We start from the raw sequence: 21,339 nt of genomic DNA on the forward strand, positions 1-21,339 counted from the left end.
GTGAGCTTCCCCCCATCCCTCCCTCACACAAAAAGTGAAACGGGTGGTTTTCACCTCTGATTTTAGCACCCAGTTTGGCACCTGAACATCTAAGCTCCAGTGAGAAGAAACAGAAGCAGCTTCAGAGCAACCTGCTCCACCCGATAGTGCTTAAGACAAATGAGCTGATTCACTCACAGGAGGCTTCAGTCTCTCCCCACTGCACAGCACAGATGGAGCTCAGAGGACAGAATTATACCAGATGGCAAACTTCTAGACAGATACTGTTTGGGGAAATAAATGCCATCCAAAACACACTCTCTGTCCAACCACAGCAGGAATGAAGCAACTCCAGTTCAAAGCATTCTCCCAGACCAAAACCTCAGCCCTGAGACCCTTCAGACAAGATGTCCAGAAATAACAGCAGATAGGGGTGATGGCTCTGGAATTGGCATTAGCTTGGTACTGTGGGCTTTGTGTGACTCCTTGTGTCATCCAGCTTCCAAAGCTTTATCTTCCAAACCTTCAGACAGCAAGCAGCAGAGAGCATTCAGGACTTAGCAGCAACATAACTCCAGCCAGAACATCTCCTTTAGCTCCAGCACATGGATGCACACATGGCACTGTTGAAGCAGAAGGCTCATAAGACCTGCTTCTCACCCAGCAACTGACAAAGCTGGAACCGAGGAAGGAGGACGAACTTCCACGTGATCCTTCCCCGTGGTGTACAGGGAGCCAGGCTCACTGCAGGCCAAGCAAATGCTCTCTCTAACTGAGCAGCTTCAGGGAAAGTGTGCTCCTGAAGCCAGGAAATGGTTTGGATGATGCTCTGCTCCCATCCTTTGAATCAGGACAAGTGGACAGGGCAGACAGCCAAGCTCAAAATACCTTTGAAAGATGAACGATGATGTTTTCCTGAGAGGAGCTCAACAGCCAACATTAACTTTTCAATCATCAGCAAATAGCCCAGTGTCAAAAACTCTTTTTCATGCCAAATTTCCATACCACCCATCACAAGACTAGGATATAAAGTCTCATTTCTCACAATCACTGGAAAAGTCAGTGCTGCCAGGAATGACTTTCCCTTGCCCCTTAGATTACTATTCAAATCCAGCCCACCTACAGCAATGACAATTCATTTGCCCCCTTCTCTCCACAGCACATTTTCAGGTCAAATCCAGACACAGAGAAGTAAATGATTGGGTTGTTTCATGCAGACAGAGCATGAACCTGTTTGCTGGAGAGCAGCTGTCCAACTGCAATGCCTGCCTTTTGGAGGACTTACTCACAGCTCTTATGCTTGACCTGCTGCACATGGGGCAGCTTCTGCCACATATGTGGGAACATGAGGGAGGCAGGGTCTGAGATCCTGGCCTGAGGGGTGAGACTGTGCAGGACCAGAAGTGGTAAAGATGGGGAATTCGATAACTGTCCAAAGGGAGGAACTGTGTGTTTCCTAAGGACAGCAAAAGCTCACATCTGTTCCGGGCACTGGTGTCTCAACTCTGCCATCGGTGGGGCAGGGCACTGAGCCTGCTGCCCACAGTGCTGCTGTCAGAAGGCAGAGGAAGCTTTTAGACCATGCAGTATTCAGCAAGGGTGGAACAACTGGCTTCCCTTCCACAGCCATCGCCCTCCCCACCACCCCGCAGGACTCTAAGAGGGCCATAAATGTTTTCAGCATGGCTCTTTACCAAGCATATGCCATAAATTACAGTCCTGTGCCGATAATAAGGCAGGTAATAGCGACACTTTTTTGTCCTGCCAACTGCACAAAAGGTGGCAGAGGGGAGGGAGGAAGGTGGGGGGAGACGCCTATTAGCACCAGGCTGGATTTTACACGCGATGGAAAGTGTTTGTTCAGCTGGAAGTGAGAAGGGTCCTTAACCCAGAAGCACACACTAATGCAAACAGAGTGTGCGGAGGGTGAGGGGCACAGCACAGAGCAGCGATTCACGCTCCGGCGCAGGTGCGAGGGCTGCAAGGACCAGGCCTGGGCCAGAGCACCCACCGAGCCTGCTTTTGCTCCAGCTCCATTTCACACCTTTTGGAAACACTAATTGCAGGTTCTGCCTTGCCTTAGAGGAGAACACAGGCAGGTGTGAAAGCACCCAGTGCCACAGATTTTGGTGTAAAGCCCACTTGAGAGCTGAGCCAGGGACCTGCCCTGGCCCTTTGGCTGGGACAGACAGGATCCCACTCCAGGCAGAGGCCCTCTGGGCACCACACCCTCTTGTCCTTCACCCAGGAAGGCTCAGCCTTTTCTCAGGTCTCCAGAAAGCAAAGCCGTGGGTTCACAGCCTGGTTTTGCCTTTACTTGTCCAGCCACCTCTGCTGTGAACTCTTCTGGTCCCTCACTGCTCCCACTCCGTCACCCTACAAGGTAAATGCACTGAAGACCCAGAGGCAGCTGCCCAGGCAGAGGCACAATGCTATGAGGGACCCCAGTCCCCAAAAAACAGGCCCTGCTTTGCCTGGCAAAAGCCAGTGAGTCCCCTGAGAAGAGACAGTGATGTGTTTGGGCTGGTCAGAGCAGTGCAGGGGGAAGGAAGGGACCAAGCCACTATCGAAGACAGTGCAGAGCATAAATCAAGAACATTTACTTATCCATCCATGTCTGTAGCACGTAACTCACCAACAGTCCCTGGAGTTTATAGGATGCACCTCCACTTGGGAATAAACCAGACTCCTTCAGAATCACCTTCTCAGGAAAAGACCTTGGAAAATAAGCCATTCCCTAAAATCCCACAGGTCATCAGGCAGACACTCCATGGATGCAGGCAAACTGTGACATCCAAAATCCCTCTGCAATGAACTCTCCTCCTCCAGAGAGTCAGGAGCTGGCAAGAGTGCCCTAAAAGTGCCCAGCAGCCAGAGGGGTCTCTGTGGACTGGACCTTACGAGGTACCAAACACCAGAGCAGTACCTGCAGGCAAAGCTGGATGCTAAAAGGCAACATCCCCCTCTGGAATATCCGGTGTGATATGTTGAGAGTGTACTACACACCACCACCCAGTCCCCTCATGGAGGAGGGGGATTAAAGTCATCCTAAAGGAAACCTGCTAATTCCTCACAAATCCACTGTCCAAACCAAGAGGATCACCCAAAAGTTAACCCTCCTCATGGTATTCCTGGCACGATATGACTGCTCACCCCTAAAAGGCAGGAGCTGCCATAGCTGGGGCGAGGGAAGGGACAAAAAACCAGGAAAAGGTGGCTGCAATCCATTTGGTGTCATTAAAACATCCACCAGCACTCTCCCAATTTTGGGACCATTGGCTTGAGCCTTACCCTCATTGCCAGGAGGAACATCAGCAGCTCATCCAGAAGGGCAAAACCAGGTCTGGCTGCTGCAGGTGGAAGTGATCCACACCACTAAGCAAACCTCCCATTAAGATGCTGGCACGTGATAGGAAAAGGATTTACTTAATTATCCCATAGTAATTCCCTGTTTCACCCACAGGAGGTCACACTTTGCCAAGACTTATCATCTCTCCACGCAAACAGCCCAGTGCAAACAGCACTGCAGTGGGACCAGCAAAGCCACGGTTTTACTAGCCCAGCTTAGGTTTTGGCCTAAGTCCCTTCGGTGCATCCTGGCATTCTCTGATGATCCTCCAGCCGCTCTCCAGCCCACCCCACCAGCGCTAAGCTGCCTTCTCCAAGGCTGTTGGACACCCATGAGGACAGGTCTCATGTGGACTCAGCCATTCCTCACTTTCTTTTCTTTTCTTGCTTTCATGTCCTTCCCCAGTCCAGCCTTCCAGTCCCTCCACTGCCCCTGCCAAAAAGCTTCCATTACATCCAGTGCCTAGTCCATAACTCCAATTTGGTTTCACAAAAAAATGAGAGATACAACTGCATGCACCAGAGAGATTTCTGTTCCTATATGCCTCGGGAAAATGAACGCTCAGGGGGAATAGCATTCCCACACAAAGGAATGGTTCAGTATGAGCTCACTTGTCTTCAGAGAACAGAGAGAGAAGCCACCTTCAAAACACAAATCCATAGGTAAACAGGCTTCACCCAACATTGCACTTGTGGAACTTGATGCCACCTGAAAGTGTTCCCAAGTTGCAGGATATAAATGAATATCCTTCTTTCATCCCTAAAAAGCCCCTGCATATTCACTGCCCTCAGTGCCCAGCAGGTCACCAGGTCTTGCTCTCTATTTGAACCGTTGCAGGGTTTAGTACTTAGAGCCTCGGCATCCCCTGGCTTCTGTAAAGCTGCCAGCAATTAACACCTTTCTCCAAGAGAAGTAGATGCACTCAAACGTGTTTTCCATCAGCCATCAACCAGCTACTCAAGCAAGGTTTTCCCCTTTTCTCTCACTCACAGTCACAGTCCAACAGCCTGAGCATAGGCTGGCACAGATCACTCATGCAGCCTCCAAAACACCCAGCACCCACTCTGCACACATCATCTGCCATTTTTACAACCTCTACAAGCCCACTCCACCTGAAGTCTGGAAACATGGGGGCCTTGCACTCCATGCTAAATTTCATGAGTTTGTGGTGCGCTGTTGGGAACTAGGCGAACTACCTTCAGACCTTCGTGATGCAGTCATCATCACCTTGTATAAGAAGAAAGGAATTAAATCAGACTGTTCAGATTACCGTGGTATTACTCTGCTCTCCATTGCTGGCAAAATCCTGGCAAAAATACTCTTGAACAGACTAATACCCGCTATAGCAGAAGAAACTCTACCTGAAAGTCAGTGTGGTTTCAGAGCCAACAGGAGCACCACAGACATGATATTTGTTCTCAGACAACTGCAAGAAAAGTGTAGGGAACAGAACAAAGGTCTCTATGTAACCTTTGTCGACCTCACCAAGGCTTTCGATACTGTGAGCAGAAAAGGTCTGTGGCAGATTTTGGAACGTTTAGGTTGTCCCCCCAAGTTCCTTCAAATGATCATCTCACTTCATGAGGATCAGCACGGCCAAGTCAGATATGGCAACACACTTTCTGAGCCCTTTCTAATAAAGAATGGCGTGAAACAAGGCTGCGTTCTCGCTCCTACCCTATTCACAGTCTTCTTCAGCAGGATGCTCCAAAGTGCCACGGCAGACCTTGAGGATCAGGACGGTATCTACATTGGATATTGTACTGATGGAAGCCTTTTCAACCTAAGGCGACTGAAGGCCCACACTAAGATCTTAAACCATCTTGTCCAGGAGCTGCTCTATGCTGATGATGCTGCCCTTGTTGCCCACACAGAAGCAGCCCTGCAGCGTTTAACATCCTGCTTTGCAGACGGTGCTGAGCTCTTTGGGCTGGAAGTCAGCTTAAAGAAGACAGAAGTTCTCCATCAACCTGCACCTCAGGAAGTCCCCCACCATTCCCACATCACCATCGGCCAATCAGAGCTCAAATCAGTCCAACAGTTCAATTACCTTGGCAGCCTCATCTCCTCGGATGGTGAGATTGACGGGGAGATAGACAACAGGTTAGCGAAGGCATATAGTGCTTTTGGAAAACTCCATAAAAGAGTATGGCACAATAAACACTTGAAGAAAAGTACCAAGATCAGTGTTTACAGAGCCATAGTGCTGTCTACTCTCTTATATGGATCTGAATCATGGGTCATCTACCGCCACCACCTGCGTCTCCTAGAACGCTCCATCAACGCTGCCTCTGTACAATCCTGAACATCCACTGGTCAGATTATGTGACCAATACATCTGTTCTAGAACAGGCAGCAATCACAAGTATTGAGGCCATGTTGCTGAGAACACAGCTGTGCTGGGCAGGGCACGTCTCCAGGATGAAGGACCAACCACCCCCTCCCTAAGATCCTGCTTTATGGTGAACTTGCCACTGGCTGCCGCATGAGAGGAGCCCCGAAGAAAAGATACAAGGACTCCCTGAAGCAACAACTCAGCCTCAGGCACATTGATCACCATAACTGGTCCACTCTGGCCTCCAATTAGGAGGCCTGGAGACAGACCATTTATAACGCTGCTGATGCTTTTGAGAAAGCACACAGGATCACTCTGGAGGAGAAAAGACAACGCAGAAAGAATCGAGCCTTGCAGAATATACCATCTAAGGAGTCTTTCTGCTGTGCCTTTTGCAACCAGACTTGCCTTTCTCGTATTGGCCTTTTTAGCCACCAACGTGCTTGCAAGAAACGTGGGTAGAGCCCTTCCCAAATCTTTGTTCGTGAAGCCTAACCATGATGACAAGCCCACAGACTGCTGTCTCCTTTTATCCTGCCATCACACAGGCCCCCCTCCTGAAGGATGTCCCCATGCTGATCTCTCTGTGCAGGGCTCTGCCTTCTTGAACACTACCCCCTATGGCACCCAGAGTACTGGAATTAGGTAAAACCATTGGACAATGCAGAGGCTTTGGCAACAAAAGTGTCACCACTACACTCCTAAAACATCTCTTGATAGTGCACCACTGAGTATCAAGACAGAAGTTTGGAGAGAGCCTTCAATTATTGCTACTTTCAGTACACTGAGAACATATATCTGGCTAAAAGGTATGTTCAGTTCCAGTCACAGTTCACATTTCAGTAGAGAAATGATTCCAGGAATCCAATCCCTCTCCCTGTGCCTGCTCTTGCTTTCCTAAAGCCTGTCAATTCCCAGCTTTTTTTGCCTCCTTTTGTGAACACCTTCCCTCAGCTGCCATTTCCTGGGAGGGACATGGGAATATCAGCCCTGCTTTCCCTCAGAGAGGCACCATGGGCCCAAATATACAGACTACACAGGCCCCACGTACTACAGGGAAAGGACCTATAAATGCTGAAGACAGATGGAAGTTTTTCATCCTCCTACAAAATCTTACCAAATGCTGCCCACGCTTATCTCTGTTCCCACACCTCTCCATCTACTTTCATCCTCTTCTAAGCCTGCTTTCCTTGCAAGCTCAGCTTCATTTAGCACAGGGAACATAATCCTTTCCATGTGTGGAACTGCCCTCTAGGACTCTACAGAGCTTACAAGTGAATATAAAATGATGTACTATATTTCCAACTTAACATGTGAATAAACAAATGGCTTCAGGAAATGGCTCTGGCATGTGCCCCATGACACCAGTTCATTGCTCTCCACAGCAGCATTGGCCAGTCACAAGGAAGCACTTCAGGAGGGCTGCTCAGTGCTTCCCACCAATTTGGAGCTTAGCCCTTCCTTGGAGCAGTGGGACTGCCCTGCCTGGCCACCAGCAGGGGCAGGGGCACAGCAGTGCTCAAGACCCCACTCACCCTGTCACAGTGTGTGCTGTGTCCCTCTGCAGGACTTAACAGGGACCTGTAAGAAAGATGGGGACAGACTCTTTTAGCAGGGCCTGTAGCAATAGAACAAGGGTGATGGTTTTAAACTGAAAGAGGGAAGAGTGGTGAGGCCCTGGCACAGGTTGCCCAGAGAAGCTGTGGCTGTCTCATGCCTGGAAGTGTTCAAAGCCTAACTGGATGGGGCTTGGAGTAACCTGGGATAGTGGAAGGTGTCCCTGCCCACGGCAGAGGGTGGAACTGGATGATCTCTATGGTCCCTTCCAACACGAACAACTCTAGGATTTTATCTTGCCTCTAATCACTGCCCAGTAGCTTTAAGGTAAATACAAAAAACCCTCTTAAGATCCCCGTTTAAAATCCAGCTGCAACGGCTACAAGTCCTCTGTGTGTTTTATGTTTCATTATCATGCTTTGTACTTTCCTTGTGGTCCTTTGTGGTTTCCTTAAGATTGTAAACCTTCTGGGTAAGGGATTTGTTATCTCTTTGGCAAGATCCTGCGTTACCAAGCTGTGTACATTTACAACACCATATAAAAGATTAGTACTTTATTGGTCACTGAAGCATTGCTAGTTAATAATCTTTAATGTGGCAGTTATTTATCCAGTCGTAAACAGAACACTGCTGCCAAGCCAAGTCAAATAAACACTATGGAAATCCTCCATCTTTAAAATGAACCAATTTCTGTCCCGGACATTGTAGGCTTTGCAAAAAAAGCAGTCACATTGTTACTGAGCACAAAAGTAGTCAGATTTTAAAGCTTTCCTAAAGCAATAGTTGTATCCAGTATTTGCCCTGAGCTTTTCCCAGCCCACAGGGCAGAAACACACCCCAAGGCCTCCTCACCCCTCACTGCTGTCTGTGGGATGATGACCAAGGAGCCAGGCAAGGGCTAGGGCTGAATATCTGCAGCCTATGCTGTGTATCCTCTGAGTTATCTCTGTGGCTGGAGATCTGCACAGCTGATGTCAGGAAAGGCTCAGCTGGCCAGAGGAGCAGGTCCTGTGGAGATACAGTCCGGCTCTGAGGAACAGAACAACAGAGAACAAAGTTGTATGACCAGAACTTTGAAGGACACCATGGGGGGGGGGGGGGGGAAGTAACTTTTTGCTGATTAAGCATCATTTATATATTAAAACACACACCCTGCATATGCTAACAGACTTAATTAAGTACATGCTCCCACATATATGACTCATCTAGGCTCTCTGCCTAGATCGTGCTATATGTGAAGAAGGAGCAGGGGGCTAAGATTGGGCTGTATATATGGAGGATAAAATTTCACCTAGTTAGGAGGAAGACCCAAAAGGACCTTGGAGACAGTTGATGGGCTACTCTCCTCTCTCTCCTCCCAAGGCTTCTTGCTAAATTTCTGCATAAGATTATTATTACTTGGACTAACACTATACTACTGTTATTGTTAGAGCCCTATCATAGCCAGTGCATTTATCCAGGGCAATTCCAAATCTGTATTTCATTAATGGGTTGAGTTGGAAGGGACATTAAAGCTCACCTAGTCCCACCCCCTGCCATGGGCAGGGACACCTTCCACTAGCCCGGGTTGCTCCAAGCCCCGTCCAACCTGGCCTTGGACACTTCCAGGGATGGGGCAGCCACAGCTTCTCTGGGCAACCTCTCAGTAAAGAATTTCTTTCTAATATTTAATCTAAACCTACTGTCTTTCAGTTTGAAGCCATTCTCCTTTGTATTTCTGCTGCTTCAGTAAACTACGCTATTCATGAATTTGTGATGGTGAAAGTTCTGATAGAATATCACCAGACTCCCAGTTTGAGAACCTGTGCTCGCAGAAGTTCCTATCGAACACAACCACTTACAGTGCCAAATTGGTTATAATCAGAGATTAAGCCCAGCCAGCCCCTCTGATCTCCAAAGACCAGCTGAACAACAAGGGTGTTTTTCTGCCAAATTTCTATACTCTTATCACAACACTGCTCCCACTGCATTGTCTGCCCACACTGCCCCTCAACCACCACCCCAACCACCTTCACAGTCCCCATAACCTCTCACAGCTGCTCATCATTGCCCTGCATCCCCCTGATGCCTCACAGTCCTTCACTGTTACCTCTCACAGCCTGACCCTTCAAAGCTCCCACCATCCCTCACAGCCACCTCTCACAGCCCCCCATTAACCCTCACAGGTCCTCACCGCCCCCCATCACTCCTTACAGGCCCTCATAGACCCTCAAACCTGCCCCATCCCTCACAGCTCCCATTGCCCGACACAGCTCCTGTCACTCCTCACAGCCGCTCACAGGCCCCATCACCCTCACAGCCCCCATGGCCCCTCACAGTCCCTCACACCCCCCATCACCCCTCACGCCCCCCCATGGCCCCTCACAGCCCCGCTCGCCCTCAGGGAGCCTCGCGCGCTCCCGCCCCGCCCGCCGGGGACCGCGTGCGCGCGCCCGTCCCGCCACCGCCCCCTCCGCGCAGGCGCGGGGGCCGCGCGCGCCCCCGTCCCGGCGGACGCGGCTCGGCGGCGGCGGAGCGCGGAGAGGGCGCTGAGGGCGGTGAGGGCGCGGCTCCGGGGGAGGCCGGGCGAGGGATGGAGTTCGGGGCCGGGCGGCCGCATCTCCTCGCGAGCGGCCAGGCTGGACCCCGGAGGGGGGCGGCCCCGAACTGGCCTTCTCCGGGCCCCGTGTCCGGGCCGCGGGTCGCCCGCCGTGCCCGTGCGAGGCCGGGCGGGAGCTGCGGGGGAGGCCGTGTCTGCCCGTGGGCTCTGGAGCCCCCCGGAGGAGTGGGTGGCCGCGGGGGCTCTGGGCAGCGCCCGGGGGCTGCTGCGGTGTGTGCGGGTTAAATGGCCTGTGAGTGCCTTCCAGTGCCTCCAGTGCGGGTCCACCCTGTTCCAGTCCCTGGAACGTGGGCAAAGCTGGGGGTGAGGCGGAGAGGATCCCCCGGTGGCTGGTGGTGCTCACCCAGAGCTCACGCCTGTCCTGCTGGCCAGGCCCCTCGGAGGGGCGGTGGGTCCTCTAAACCCAGCACTTGTGTTCTGCGGCCTCTTCCTTCAGGGTTTTAAGATCTCTGAAATGGAAGTAAAATTTTGTTAAGGGTTTGTTTTCACGTTGGTCTTCCTCCAGGAGCTGCTCTATGAAACATATGTATGTCTGTACAGCCTGTCCTTCAGTGAAAATTGCTGCTGGAGTATTGGGACTGCGAAGTGTTCCCCACCACCCAAACATCAGATTTAGGGTACCTGCCAAAATGCTTCTCTGCCTCTCTGGGCCTGTGAGCAGGAGAGCAATAGCCAAGGGGATGCAGCATGTCTAGGGGTGTCCTAGGGCAGTAGGAGGCACCTGCAAGGTGCCTACAGGAAGCTGGAGCATCTCAGAGCTTTTCTGGCTTACAGGAAATCCCAGCAGCATTGTCAGAGCATCCAGGAATACCCAGAGCACAGAAATTACATGGATCACATCTAGGGAACTGTATTACTAGAAAAGGGAATTCCCTGGTTTTGGAATTTCCTTCTTTCTGCAATCACTAGCAGTTAGACTGTTGCAAAAGACTTCTCTCCAAGGTAGTTACTCGGGAACAGCACTGACAACTTGAATCCAAGGACTTCAGCAACATTTTATGATAGCTCTTTGTTCCTTCCAAGCAGTACGTGATACTTGTATCCTTTGTAATTTGCAAAATGGCCGTGGATAGTATTGCACAATAATTAGCTTTTGGGAATCCTTGTCCTGAATGTCTTTTCTGTCATTAATATTTGAAAGTTTACAGGTGTTCCTGCAGCCAGGAAAAGGAAAAACAGCTTTCTCCCTGTCTTTTTTTTTTTTTTGCTGTTAATAATTAAATGCTGCCAAGTAAATGTTTCTAGCAGGCTGTTTGTGGATCTGTCACATATTTAAGCACGTCTGCTCTTCCCAACTCAATCCTTTAACTGTGACCTTTGTTTTCTACCCTTGGTTCCATTTGCTTATTCATTCTGTTAATCTGAAATCTGTAAGGGCCTCCATCCCCTGATCAGCCTTGTCATTTGGACTGTAAAGAAAAATGAAAAAAAAAAAAGCTATCCCTGCAGTAAAATGACCCTGTCTGTATATTTAAGGCAGGCAAGCAAAGCAAACCAGTCCACACTGCACATGTGTCTCACCATCTCCAACACCAAGGTTATTGCAATCTGATAATGCTGCCCTGGCATTTGTTTGGGTCATAAGTGCCTTTCCTTTAGTGCTGAAGCCACATACAGTCAGTGACAAGCAAATTATTGGCAAGATACCACGAGTTCAGTGCTTGCTGTTCTTCTGGCTCTGCAGGATCCACTCTACCCTGCCTGTGAGGTTGGGGAGGACATTAGAACTGCTGCTGTCGGGCTGTAGCTGCAGAGCTCAGACACAGATAAATGTGTGTTACCACTCCAAATAGATAAATTGTGCCAATGGTCTGAAAGAAAAATATCTCCTTATATTCCAGTGTCTGTGTTAATGAGGGTGCTGGGAGTGTAGGCAAATACATTATCACAGAAACACAGAATGATTTGGGTTGGAAGGGACCTCAAAGCTCATCCAGTCCCATCCCCTGCCAAGGGCAGGGACACCTTCCACCAGCCCAGGTTGCTCCAAGCCCCGTCCAGCCTGACCTTAGATGCTTCCAGGGATGGGGCAGCCACAGCTTCTCTGGGCAGCCTGTGCTAGGGCCTCACCACCCTCACAGGAAAGAATTCCTTCCCAATATCTAATCTAAACTTTCTTTCAGTTTAAAACCCTTTCCCTTCTCCTGATTATGCACCAACACTGGATTGTTTTGTTATGTTTTTATGGGGAAAACTATTTGAGGGAGAAATAACTTGTGCACAAATTTGTTGTAGTGACTGTTTTTCAGGAAACTAGTACTGGGCTATTTCCAAATCTGTTGGGCTGAGTATCAGTCATTTGAGAAGAAAAATAATGTTCAGATTAGGACAAATTTTTCTACCTAAGAGGACAGATATCAATCCTCAGCAAGTCGGATGGTCTAACCCCATAGTCCATTGCGTATCTTCAGTTGGGTTTGTTTCAGAACTGGTCTTCTAAACACTGTAAACTGAATTCTAAAACTCCCTACCTGTGCAGCAAACACCTCTTATTCCCAGGAGGAGAGACATTTTACGGAGATTGCCCATTTAATGCAGACTTTTGTACATCCTGTATAGAGGGGGGGAATTCATGCCACAAGTAGTAATCCTGCTTGTTATTTTAGAGACTGAAATGAGTTGTTTATGCTGCAAGCACTTTAATTAGCTGTTCTTCTCCACTGTGAGGATATTTGTCACCTTGTTTTCTGTACCACAATTCCAAGTATGAAGGTTGAGAGCCATGCAGGCAGATACCAGTTTTTGTTTTTTAAAGGTTTGGAGGTCACTGGTGGACCTGATGCACGTCAGTGTTGCCCAGTGCATTGCTTAAAAAACAGTCTAATTTTTACAAATATTTTTTCCCCTCACAAACAGGCCCAGGAGAATGGAGTAAGTTATAAGAAGATCTATACAAAGAAAAATTCAAAGCTAAGACTGGAAGATTAGCAATGTACACTAATAGTAAGATTATAAACTTGGCAGCCACTCTGGTTTTTTTTAATGCCCTTTGATTTTAAAATCATAATCAAAGTAATGCAGGACTAGTTTGGGATTCTACACTGATCAGTTTTTCTTTATGAGATGCTGTTTCTGTAGCTTTGCTGCCGCACAGGAGTGTTTGTTGCTAATCTTTTACTTTTAATAGTGCCTGAGTTTAGAAAGACAACAGAAATCAGTACCCAAATGAAAAAGTGTTGTTCCAATTCCCTGAAATGCAGCTGTTGGCTGAACTTATGTCCTCCTTTAGCTGTAAAGTATAGTTGGAACTGGTTGGTGTCTGAATATTTTCTAAGTGTAGGATAACCTACACTTTTTTTCAGGGAAGGGTAATCCATTATTTGGCATACAGGATTACTGAAGCTTTTCTCCTGAGCAATCTCAGAAGAAAGGAACAAAATCTATAGGGTTTTGCAGAGATAGAAGAAAATAAATCCTGAGTAAAATGACAGCTTTAATTTTTATATGCTCATCTTACTGTAAATCGACTTTAGTTTTCTGAAAGAAAACTGCTCCACCCTTACACTTAGTGTAGAGAACAATGAAATAGTCTGAGATTGTAAGATTTTCCTACCCTGATTTTAGCTGCTGGCTGAAATTATGGAAGCACAAGTCTACCCTGGAATAAACAAGTTCTAAGGATAACTGCTGGCATTAATAGAGTATATGTCCCACTGGCTTACTACAGAGTTAAGGAGTGTGTGCAGTGATTTCCATAGGCTCAGCAGAGATTAAGAACTTGTGTGTTCCACTGCACCAGGGTTACTGCTTCATTCACCCATTCCCTAATTTAGGTATCTCTTAAGCTCTCCAGCACTGCCACTTAAGGCTTTGTATATTCAAGTATTGCAGTGAGGGGTCTTAAATCACTATAAACATGTCTTATCAGTTGATTTAACAGAAAAATTAAATTGGCATAAGCTTCCGCACTGACACTTGAATTGCTTTGATTAATTTGTCTTTTTGTTTTGTTTTAAAGAACATGTGGGGAATTGGGACATTGGCCTGTTTCCTTAATAGACTTTAGATGATACCATTCATATTTTGAACCTTTTGCAAGAGACAATGTGCAACATTCATCTGTGTGGATGTATTTTTGATAAATATGAATATTGTGAAGAAATTGAGCATTACTTTTTAAAAATAGGATGTATATGTCTATATATTGTATATATACAATATGTACAGTGCAATGTATGTTTTCTGGGTATATATATATTTGAATGGAAAATATATTTGTATTAGCAAGTTACTGCTGAGACTATGAGGAGCTAGTTCTGCTTGCACATCGCTTGAGCAGCAAAGGCTTCCCTGGAGCCTGCAGACAAGGCTCCTGGTGCTACCTGGCCCAGCACAGCAGACCTATTGTTAAATCGTACATGGAAAAAGGCTGCTATTGTATGGAACAGAAGGATAAAAAACAAAAACCCCACAGTTACAGTATGGTCCAGATCATGACTTGGAGAGGTTGTTGGTAGGAGAGGCTTTGTCACGAGATGTGTTCCTCCCCACGGAGCAGCTCCCATCCCCTCCCTCAGTGTGAGGATGACCATGGCAGTCTGAGGCCAGGGATAAGCTAGCAGTCTAAGCCCTGGGAAGCTGAGGGGTTTGTTGTATTCTAGCTGGGCTGTGTTAGCTCTGGGACCTGCACTTGCTGCAGTTTGGGGTGCAAAGCATCCCAGCAGCTTGGTGGTTGCACAGGGAAAGACTGGCCCAGGGTAGAAACCCAGTGATCCATAGAGAAAACCCCTGGTCACAAAAACCTGTTGAAAAGGAATAATCACATGCTGTGGAGACTGCTCAGGCAGTGGGAGGAGTAGGTGTAGGAGGTGTGAGCTCTTCAGCCCTGAATGGCTTTGTCCTGGTAATGAAGCCATGGAACATTGCCAAGGACTGGGAATCGCTTCTTGGCAAACCTCTCTCCTAGGAGTACCCTTTCCTGGTAGCTCAGATTGTGCCTTCTGCATGTAAAAATCTCCCTGTGTTTCCATTCATGCTGTCAGCTGCTTGTTCTGGACCTGAAGAAGCACTAAATGTGTAGGAAATCAAACCTGATTACATGTACCTGTGGAGTACATGTACCTGTACCTTCTGGTTTAGGTAAGAAAAAAATAAATCAGTTTTCGACATAAACCAGTGCAGACACTATGTCTAAGAGGAGAACATTTCAAATCACAAATATTTAAATATGTTTTTCTGCCAGTAAATGTTTGTAGTGGAGAAAGATCTAGAGGTGATAGATGTCGAACTGACAGAGCAACTCAGTGCAACAGAGCAGGAAAAGGGCTTGGTTTATTGCATATGGGTTTGATACCATGTCAGGTGTTTCACTGACAGTTGCACTGTGTCTTTGGTTCTGTGTAGCTGACTGTACTTCCAAATGGAGAAAGATATAAACTGAAGGTTTTAGAGGAAGGAAAAAAATAAGAAGACTGAAGACTGCCTGTGAATCAGAGTTTGCTGTTGAAGGGAGACATGTTTTTAGTTACTCCTATTCCTGAAACAAAGGGAAGAAGAATAATTAGCACAACATGAGGAATTTTTTCAGTCCTACAGTTAGGAAGAACAAGAAGGAAAATACAGACAATGTAGTAGAAAAATTATATTGATTTTTTTTTTTGCACTACTTTGACAGATATCTTTTTTTAATGGATAATTTTTAATACATCATGTGAAATAGTTTTGCTGGCAAAGTGCAGTTTTCTTTTGGTTTGAAGGGAAATAAGATAGGAATTATCCTCTTTAATTTCATTAATTGTTTCTTGTGTGTTTTTATGATGTAGGCAGGAGAGAAAGCTGCTAATCTGTGGCTTTGATAACATTTACCTCCAGTATCCTCTTACAGAGCTCTGCTCTTTAGCTTTTTTGACCTTTTGTGGAACCATTAACCATTTTTTTCTCTTCCAGTTTTTCAACAAGAATGTGTTGTGGTTTTCAACAGACTTTTCTCTTGCTTGGTTTTGTGTGTTTATTTTGTGCCTTTATGGCATCTTACTGATCAGTGCAACTCACAGGGATTGAGCATCACTGTGTCATCCCAGCCTGGGTGGGAATGAGGGGCTGCTTTCTACTGAAGTGCTTGCAGCTGTGAGGTGTATTTAGATTGGATGTTGGGAAGAAATTCTCTGCTCAGAGGGTGGTGAGGCCCTGGCACAGCTTGGCCAGAGAGGTTGTGGCTGCCCCGTCCCTGGAAGTGTCCAAGGCCAGGTTGGACGGGGCTTGGAGCAACCTGGGCTAGTGGAAGGTGTCCCTGCCCATGGCAGGGGGTGGGACTGGATGAGCTTTCAGGTCCCTTCCAACCCATAAAATCATGCCATGATTCTATGGCATACACATTCTCCTAAATATAAGCTACTGTCACTTACCTGCCCAGCAGTGAAGAGCCCAATGTGTGTCTGAACTTTAGACTGTAATGAAGTGCACAACAAATTAATTACAGATAAGTTAAAGACTGTTTAAGGAGGTGGTAATAAGTTCCTAAGAATGAACACATGGGATTCTAGGACAGACCTCTGTGACTGTGCTTCATATGCAGCACTGATATCCTGAGAGAAATCATGTAGATGGCTAGAATGATTTGCCTGTAGAGTACTCTGATATCAGGTCTTTATCAGTTATTTGGGAGACCGAGAAGTTTCTAGACTTTGTCCTAAAAGAATACAAAAAAACCCCAGCAGGAAGCAGCTCCTAATCCCCTATCACATAGTTGGTAAACTCGTATTAGGACATTATCAGGGACTTTCTCCCTGGTACTCAGCATGTGCTGTGCACAGTGCCCAGGGCACCACACAGAGATCGAACTGCATTTAAAGCAGTTAAAGCAATCCATGGATCTCTGTGTGCTCTGCCAGAAGGGATCGTGTGTTCCCAGTCTCTCCATGCTGTTCTCATGCTAAATGGAGTGTTTAATCCCAGCTCTGGAGCACACAGCTGCCCGGGGGAGAGGTGGCAGAGGACCTCACTGAGGCTGTAAAAGTGACAAACCTGTAGAAGTGCTTGTGGTCAGGGTTGTTTGGGCAGAGGGGAACTGTGGTGTCCAATCTTGTTTCCAGATCGATGGAGCAGAGATGTCAAGGTGTGCTGCTCTAAGTCCAGGCTTGGGAAAGCTGCGGGATGCACTGGAATACTGGTAAACGAGAGGGAAGCTGCCTGCCCTGTGCCTTTTGTTCTGCAATTACTGCTGTCTGGCTGTGTTGCTTTGTGCTTCTGTCAGACTCTTCCATGCATGAAGGAAACATCTCAGAGGTGATCTGAGTATTCCTCACAGATGGAAATCATCTACTCAGACTTTTGGGGTTAATTTTCTCATACTGGGATAAGGACTACTTGCAAGCTGTCTAGAGAAAGCAGTTCTCATTCTCTCTTTGTGTGCCTTCTGCATGGATTAGTCTAACAAGGTTATGAAAAAGAGTAAATTTGAGTCTTTTCCCTGCCTATCAGCAGTATAAACAGCAAATGATACTCTGCAGGTCTGGAGGTTTACATTAGTCTTGATTTGCAGGGCAGCAAAAAGGAATATTTGCTTTCTGTTAGCAACTTATAAAAATACATACCAGTATGTGGTTGTTCGTATCTGGCTGTATCTGTACATAGCAAAGGGCTGAATCCAAGGTGGTGTAACTGCCCACAGAAAAGAAGAAAAATGTTATTTTCAAAGTTTGGGGGTTCCTGTTATAGAGCAGCTACATTAGATTTAAATTAAGTGCCTTAATAAGCTTTTAAACTGTAGTCAGACTTTCAGAACACGAAGTTGCAAGAGTACCTAAATGGAATAGGGGGCAAGGTTTTCCTGATTAATCATAGCTTGGGGTTTTTTAGGACACTCTTTTGTGTTTATTAAAAGCCATATCAAATCATGTAATCTCAGGCTTTAACTAAAGTTGGAATTTATTTTTAAGAAGTTTAGATTGTAAATATTTCACTACTGCAGAATACTGGGTGTACTCTGGATTTGACTACAATAATTATCCACTGGGTTAGTTGTACTTCAGATATTTCAGTTTGCTATTTCTCACATTTTGGAAAGAAAAAACAAAGCAAACAAACAACAAAAAAACCTCTTTTAGTAATAAAATAATTCTTTTCAATAATAAAATTATTGAAGTCCCCAGACATGTTATCTTTAGTGAAAGCATTATATTCCCCATAATGAAAGTAAGTCGTAATTCAAATCTTCTTTTCCTGCTGATGTGTTTTTAGACACTTCCAGAGATTTTTTCTTCACAGGCAGTATGGGAATTTGCCTGTCACGCTTGGCTTCACTGCTGGGTATTTTATGCAGATTCAGGCAGTTTTAGGCAGTCTTCTGAAAGCAGCCCAAAAGACAATGGGAAGAGCTAAGGGAATGAAATGGAAAATGTGGCTAGACTAGCAAGCTAAATATTTCCTGAGAATTCAGTCACTGACTTGAACTCATGCCAGTTACCATGGTCCTTGCTTGGGTTTGAATTGTAATGATTGTTTGCCTGCTTCGTAGTTTAAACTTAACCTTGAAAATTTTTGCCTCTGCTGCAGCCATTGTTGGCAAATCTTCAATATGCATTTTTCTAGTTGTAATTCTCACTTATGTGCTTGCTTTTTTTTTTTATATTGCACTTACCTGAAGAGCTCCATTATAAACTAATAGATCTAACAATCTCCAAATTGTGGGACAGGTACTAAGAAAAAAGCCTTTTCTCCTGTTTCTGTTCTCTGTTAATTCCTCTGTTTTGTGAAAGTCAGTCTGATGAGAAAGGAGAATGACTTCTTCCCCTAAATAAGGAATACAGAACTTTGGAGCTTTGTGGTTGCCCAGAGAAGCTGTGGCTGCCCCATCCCTGCAAGTGTTCAAGGCCAGATTGGGTGGGCTTGGAGCAACCTGGGCTAGTGGAAGGTGTCCCTGCCCATGGGTGGAAGGAAATGAGCTTTAAGGTCCTTCCAACCCAAACCATTCTGTGGTTCTATGGTTATTATAAGTAATGTAATTTTTTTTCTGTTGAGTTTTTACTTGTAGTTCTGTTCTGACACGTACTTGACAGCAGTTCAGTTCTGTGCAGTTCAGGTGCTGATCTCTCCTGTTGGCCCCATGTCCAGTTAGAAGATATTTACCATAATGTGATGCTGGCTTCTCTACAGCTATTTCAGCAGGAAGGAAAGAGTTTTGCTGCAATAGGGGCTGTGAGTCTCTGCCTGCCTTTAACCACATCTTCAGACAAACATTTCATTCTGAAATGGTTTTTTCCCTTCTGCCTGTGTTTTACCCCTTTATATGTGTAAGCAAGGTAGTTTAGGTGAAGATGGGACTTTGTGACACAGCTGCACTCTTACACAGCCATCCTCCTCTAGTTTTGCTCTTTAACTGAAACTCCAGCCTTCTGTCCCTCCAAATACGAATCTGCACTGCCTGGTTGCTGCCTTGTAGTGGGAGGGATGGGCAGGAGACAGCCCTGACTCATTGGCCCTTGGCTGCTGAGGGTGAGACGTCTTCTGTTTCCTCTTCCCACCAGCCCAAAGTTAAGCATTGCTCTTTACATGATTGCCAGAAGAGAGAGAACTTGTCCTGCAGGAGGGAGGGATGGAGGAAGACTCAGAAAGAGTGGGAGGAGGAGAAGAAGGCTGTCTGGAATTTTCCTGAGATTTCTTGGGCTCTTCTCCTTTGGCAAGTAAATCCTCCCCATTTGAGGACTGCTGGCTTACAGTAGCTACTGGCACAGTGTCAGGAGCTATGCACCATTACACTGGAGCACACGACTTCTGTTGGTTTTGCAAGTAGAGTTAAGAGCTGGTCATGCTCTGGCAGCCTTGACAATGCCCGTTTGCTTTGCTGTCACTTTTTCTCACAGCATCTCGAGCTGTGAAAAGCATATGCAGCCAGACATACTTGCAGACCCAGCAGAGTTATCCCAGCCAAAGAATGTATAAAACCATGAGCTCAAATCAAAACCTCTGGCAGTCTGACTGCCATCCTCTAGCCATGGATTTCAGTGAGCTTCAGGAGCACATATTCATCAAATTGGTAAATTCCTGGAATGGGCAGTAACTGCTAGAGGGAAAAATGACTGATGCAGCCTCTAAGTATGCCTGCATCTCTGGATGATGGAAAATAAGACAGGAGAAGAAAGTTTACAGGAAAAAGACAGCCAAGATGTATCTCTGGGTATCTTAGAAGTTGTCTTATATGATGGACAATTTACTTAACACTCCCTAATATAAATCAAGCAGCTCCCAAGGGATGGTGGCACAAGGTGGGAGCATGTTGGAGAATCCAGCAAGAACAGGGCAGTGATAGTTTCTATGCTGAAGTGTCCATGAGCAGAGTGGCTCATCTCTGTGTCCTTTGGCCACTGCAAAAATAGATTGAATTTCTCTCCTACACAAGGACCTTATTCTAGGATTTGAATTAAAAATACTGAGTGTTTCTATGATTCCCAGGTGGAGAATGACAGAGAAATGTTAACTTCCCTGGAGCTGCGTTGGCTCTGCGATGGACTGGTGTCCTACTGCACCTCCTGGAGACACACACTCATCACACCAGGGCATGTTGCTGAACCCCGGGAGATCTCTCACTGTCAGGACAATGGGTTGCCTCCTGTAATTACAGTCTGAGAATTAGCTTCAGATGTGGAAGAATGCAACAAAATGGTGAGCATTTCTGTATTGCTCTTACACTGTACAAAGACAACTCAAAAAACCCCTGAAATAGGGTAGAGAAGAGCCATCCAGAAGCCTTCTCTGAAAGGCTCCTGTGTGTTGCTGCCAACTTTTAAAAGAGGAGATAAATTCTGGAGTTTCAGCATGTGATTCCAAAATACACAGATTAGTATTTAGTCAGAATCTAAAACTGTCTGGATTAAATATATGGCAGCTTTAGACAAAATGTTTGGTTTACTTTCCTGTGTGGAAGCCAGGAGGGCGAGCTCCCTGCCTTGATAATGTATCTACCTTATGAGTTTCAAATCATTTTAAAGCACCTGATTTATGGAAGACCATGTGATAAATGTCAAATTCCATGCATTTTCCAGTCTGTCAACACAGGAATGACTAAGGGTTCTTTGGAAGTCTTTCAGTAACAGCTTTTGTTGATTCAACCTTGCTATATAATGTCTTAATTATACAAAACAGTTTCACAGGCCTGTTGCATTTTATGGGGATTGTCTGCCTTTGCAGAGTGTGCAGCATCCACAGCCATGTTCCCAACTTCAGTCTAGCACTGAGGGCACGTTGGCAGAGAGGGTCCAGCAGGGCAGACCTGCTGTGATAGTGGAGGTTATTGTATCTCCCCATCTGGTTTTGCACTGACTGATTAAAGCTGGTTCGGGTGTGGCCATTAGTGGTCACAGCCACACTGTCTGCTGGGACACAGCTGTGCCCTAAGCCTGCAGTCAGCTGGGAGATGAGGTAAACACGTGGTGTGAGGCAGCAAGGCCACAACCTGATGTTTGCCAAGGTGTCTGTGACATCTCCAGTGCAGGGGACAGCAGGCCCTCTAGTGGGAGAGCTGCTGTGTGCCTGTGTGACAGGGCATGGCCGGTGTCCAGAGCACCACTGGGAACATGGAAGTGC

The 21,339-nt window shown here is 46.5% G+C and overlaps 1 protein-coding gene and 1 long non-coding RNA gene across 3 annotated transcripts in view; one reads left to right on the plus strand and one right to left on the minus strand.

Moving 5' to 3' along the window:
- Window positions 1–7,741: 7,741 nt before the first annotated feature.
- Window positions 7,742–9,422, minus strand: LOC113972516. The gene is made up of 2 exons (XR_003535928.1): window positions 8,903–9,422; window positions 7,742–8,228 (listed from the first exon to the last, which is right to left on the minus strand). It is a non-coding gene; the product is annotated as an uncharacterized LOC113972516 (long non-coding RNA).
- Window positions 9,423–9,710: 288 nt separating this feature from the next.
- Window positions 9,711–21,339, plus strand: part of TBC1D24 (TBC1 domain family member 24) — a 29,707-nt gene continuing 18,078 nt past the window's right edge. The window contains exons 1-4 of one of the 2 annotated variants that reach the window (XM_027693647.1): window positions 9,742–9,757; window positions 10,558–10,857; window positions 19,148–19,251; window positions 20,209–20,418. The gene's annotated coding sequence lies outside the window, so the exon portion shown is untranslated. Of the gene's footprint in view, window positions 9,758–10,557; window positions 10,858–19,147; window positions 19,252–20,208; window positions 20,419–21,339 lie in introns of both variants that reach the window. The other variant, XM_027693646.1, reaches the window with a different exon arrangement.

The sequence above is a fragment of the Neopelma chrysocephalum genome, unplaced genomic scaffold, assembly GCF_003984885.1.
Source record: "Neopelma chrysocephalum unplaced genomic scaffold, ASM398488v2 Primary Assembly neopelma1_93, whole genome shotgun sequence".
Classification (NCBI taxonomy): domain Eukaryota; kingdom Metazoa; phylum Chordata; class Aves; order Passeriformes; family Pipridae; genus Neopelma; species Neopelma chrysocephalum.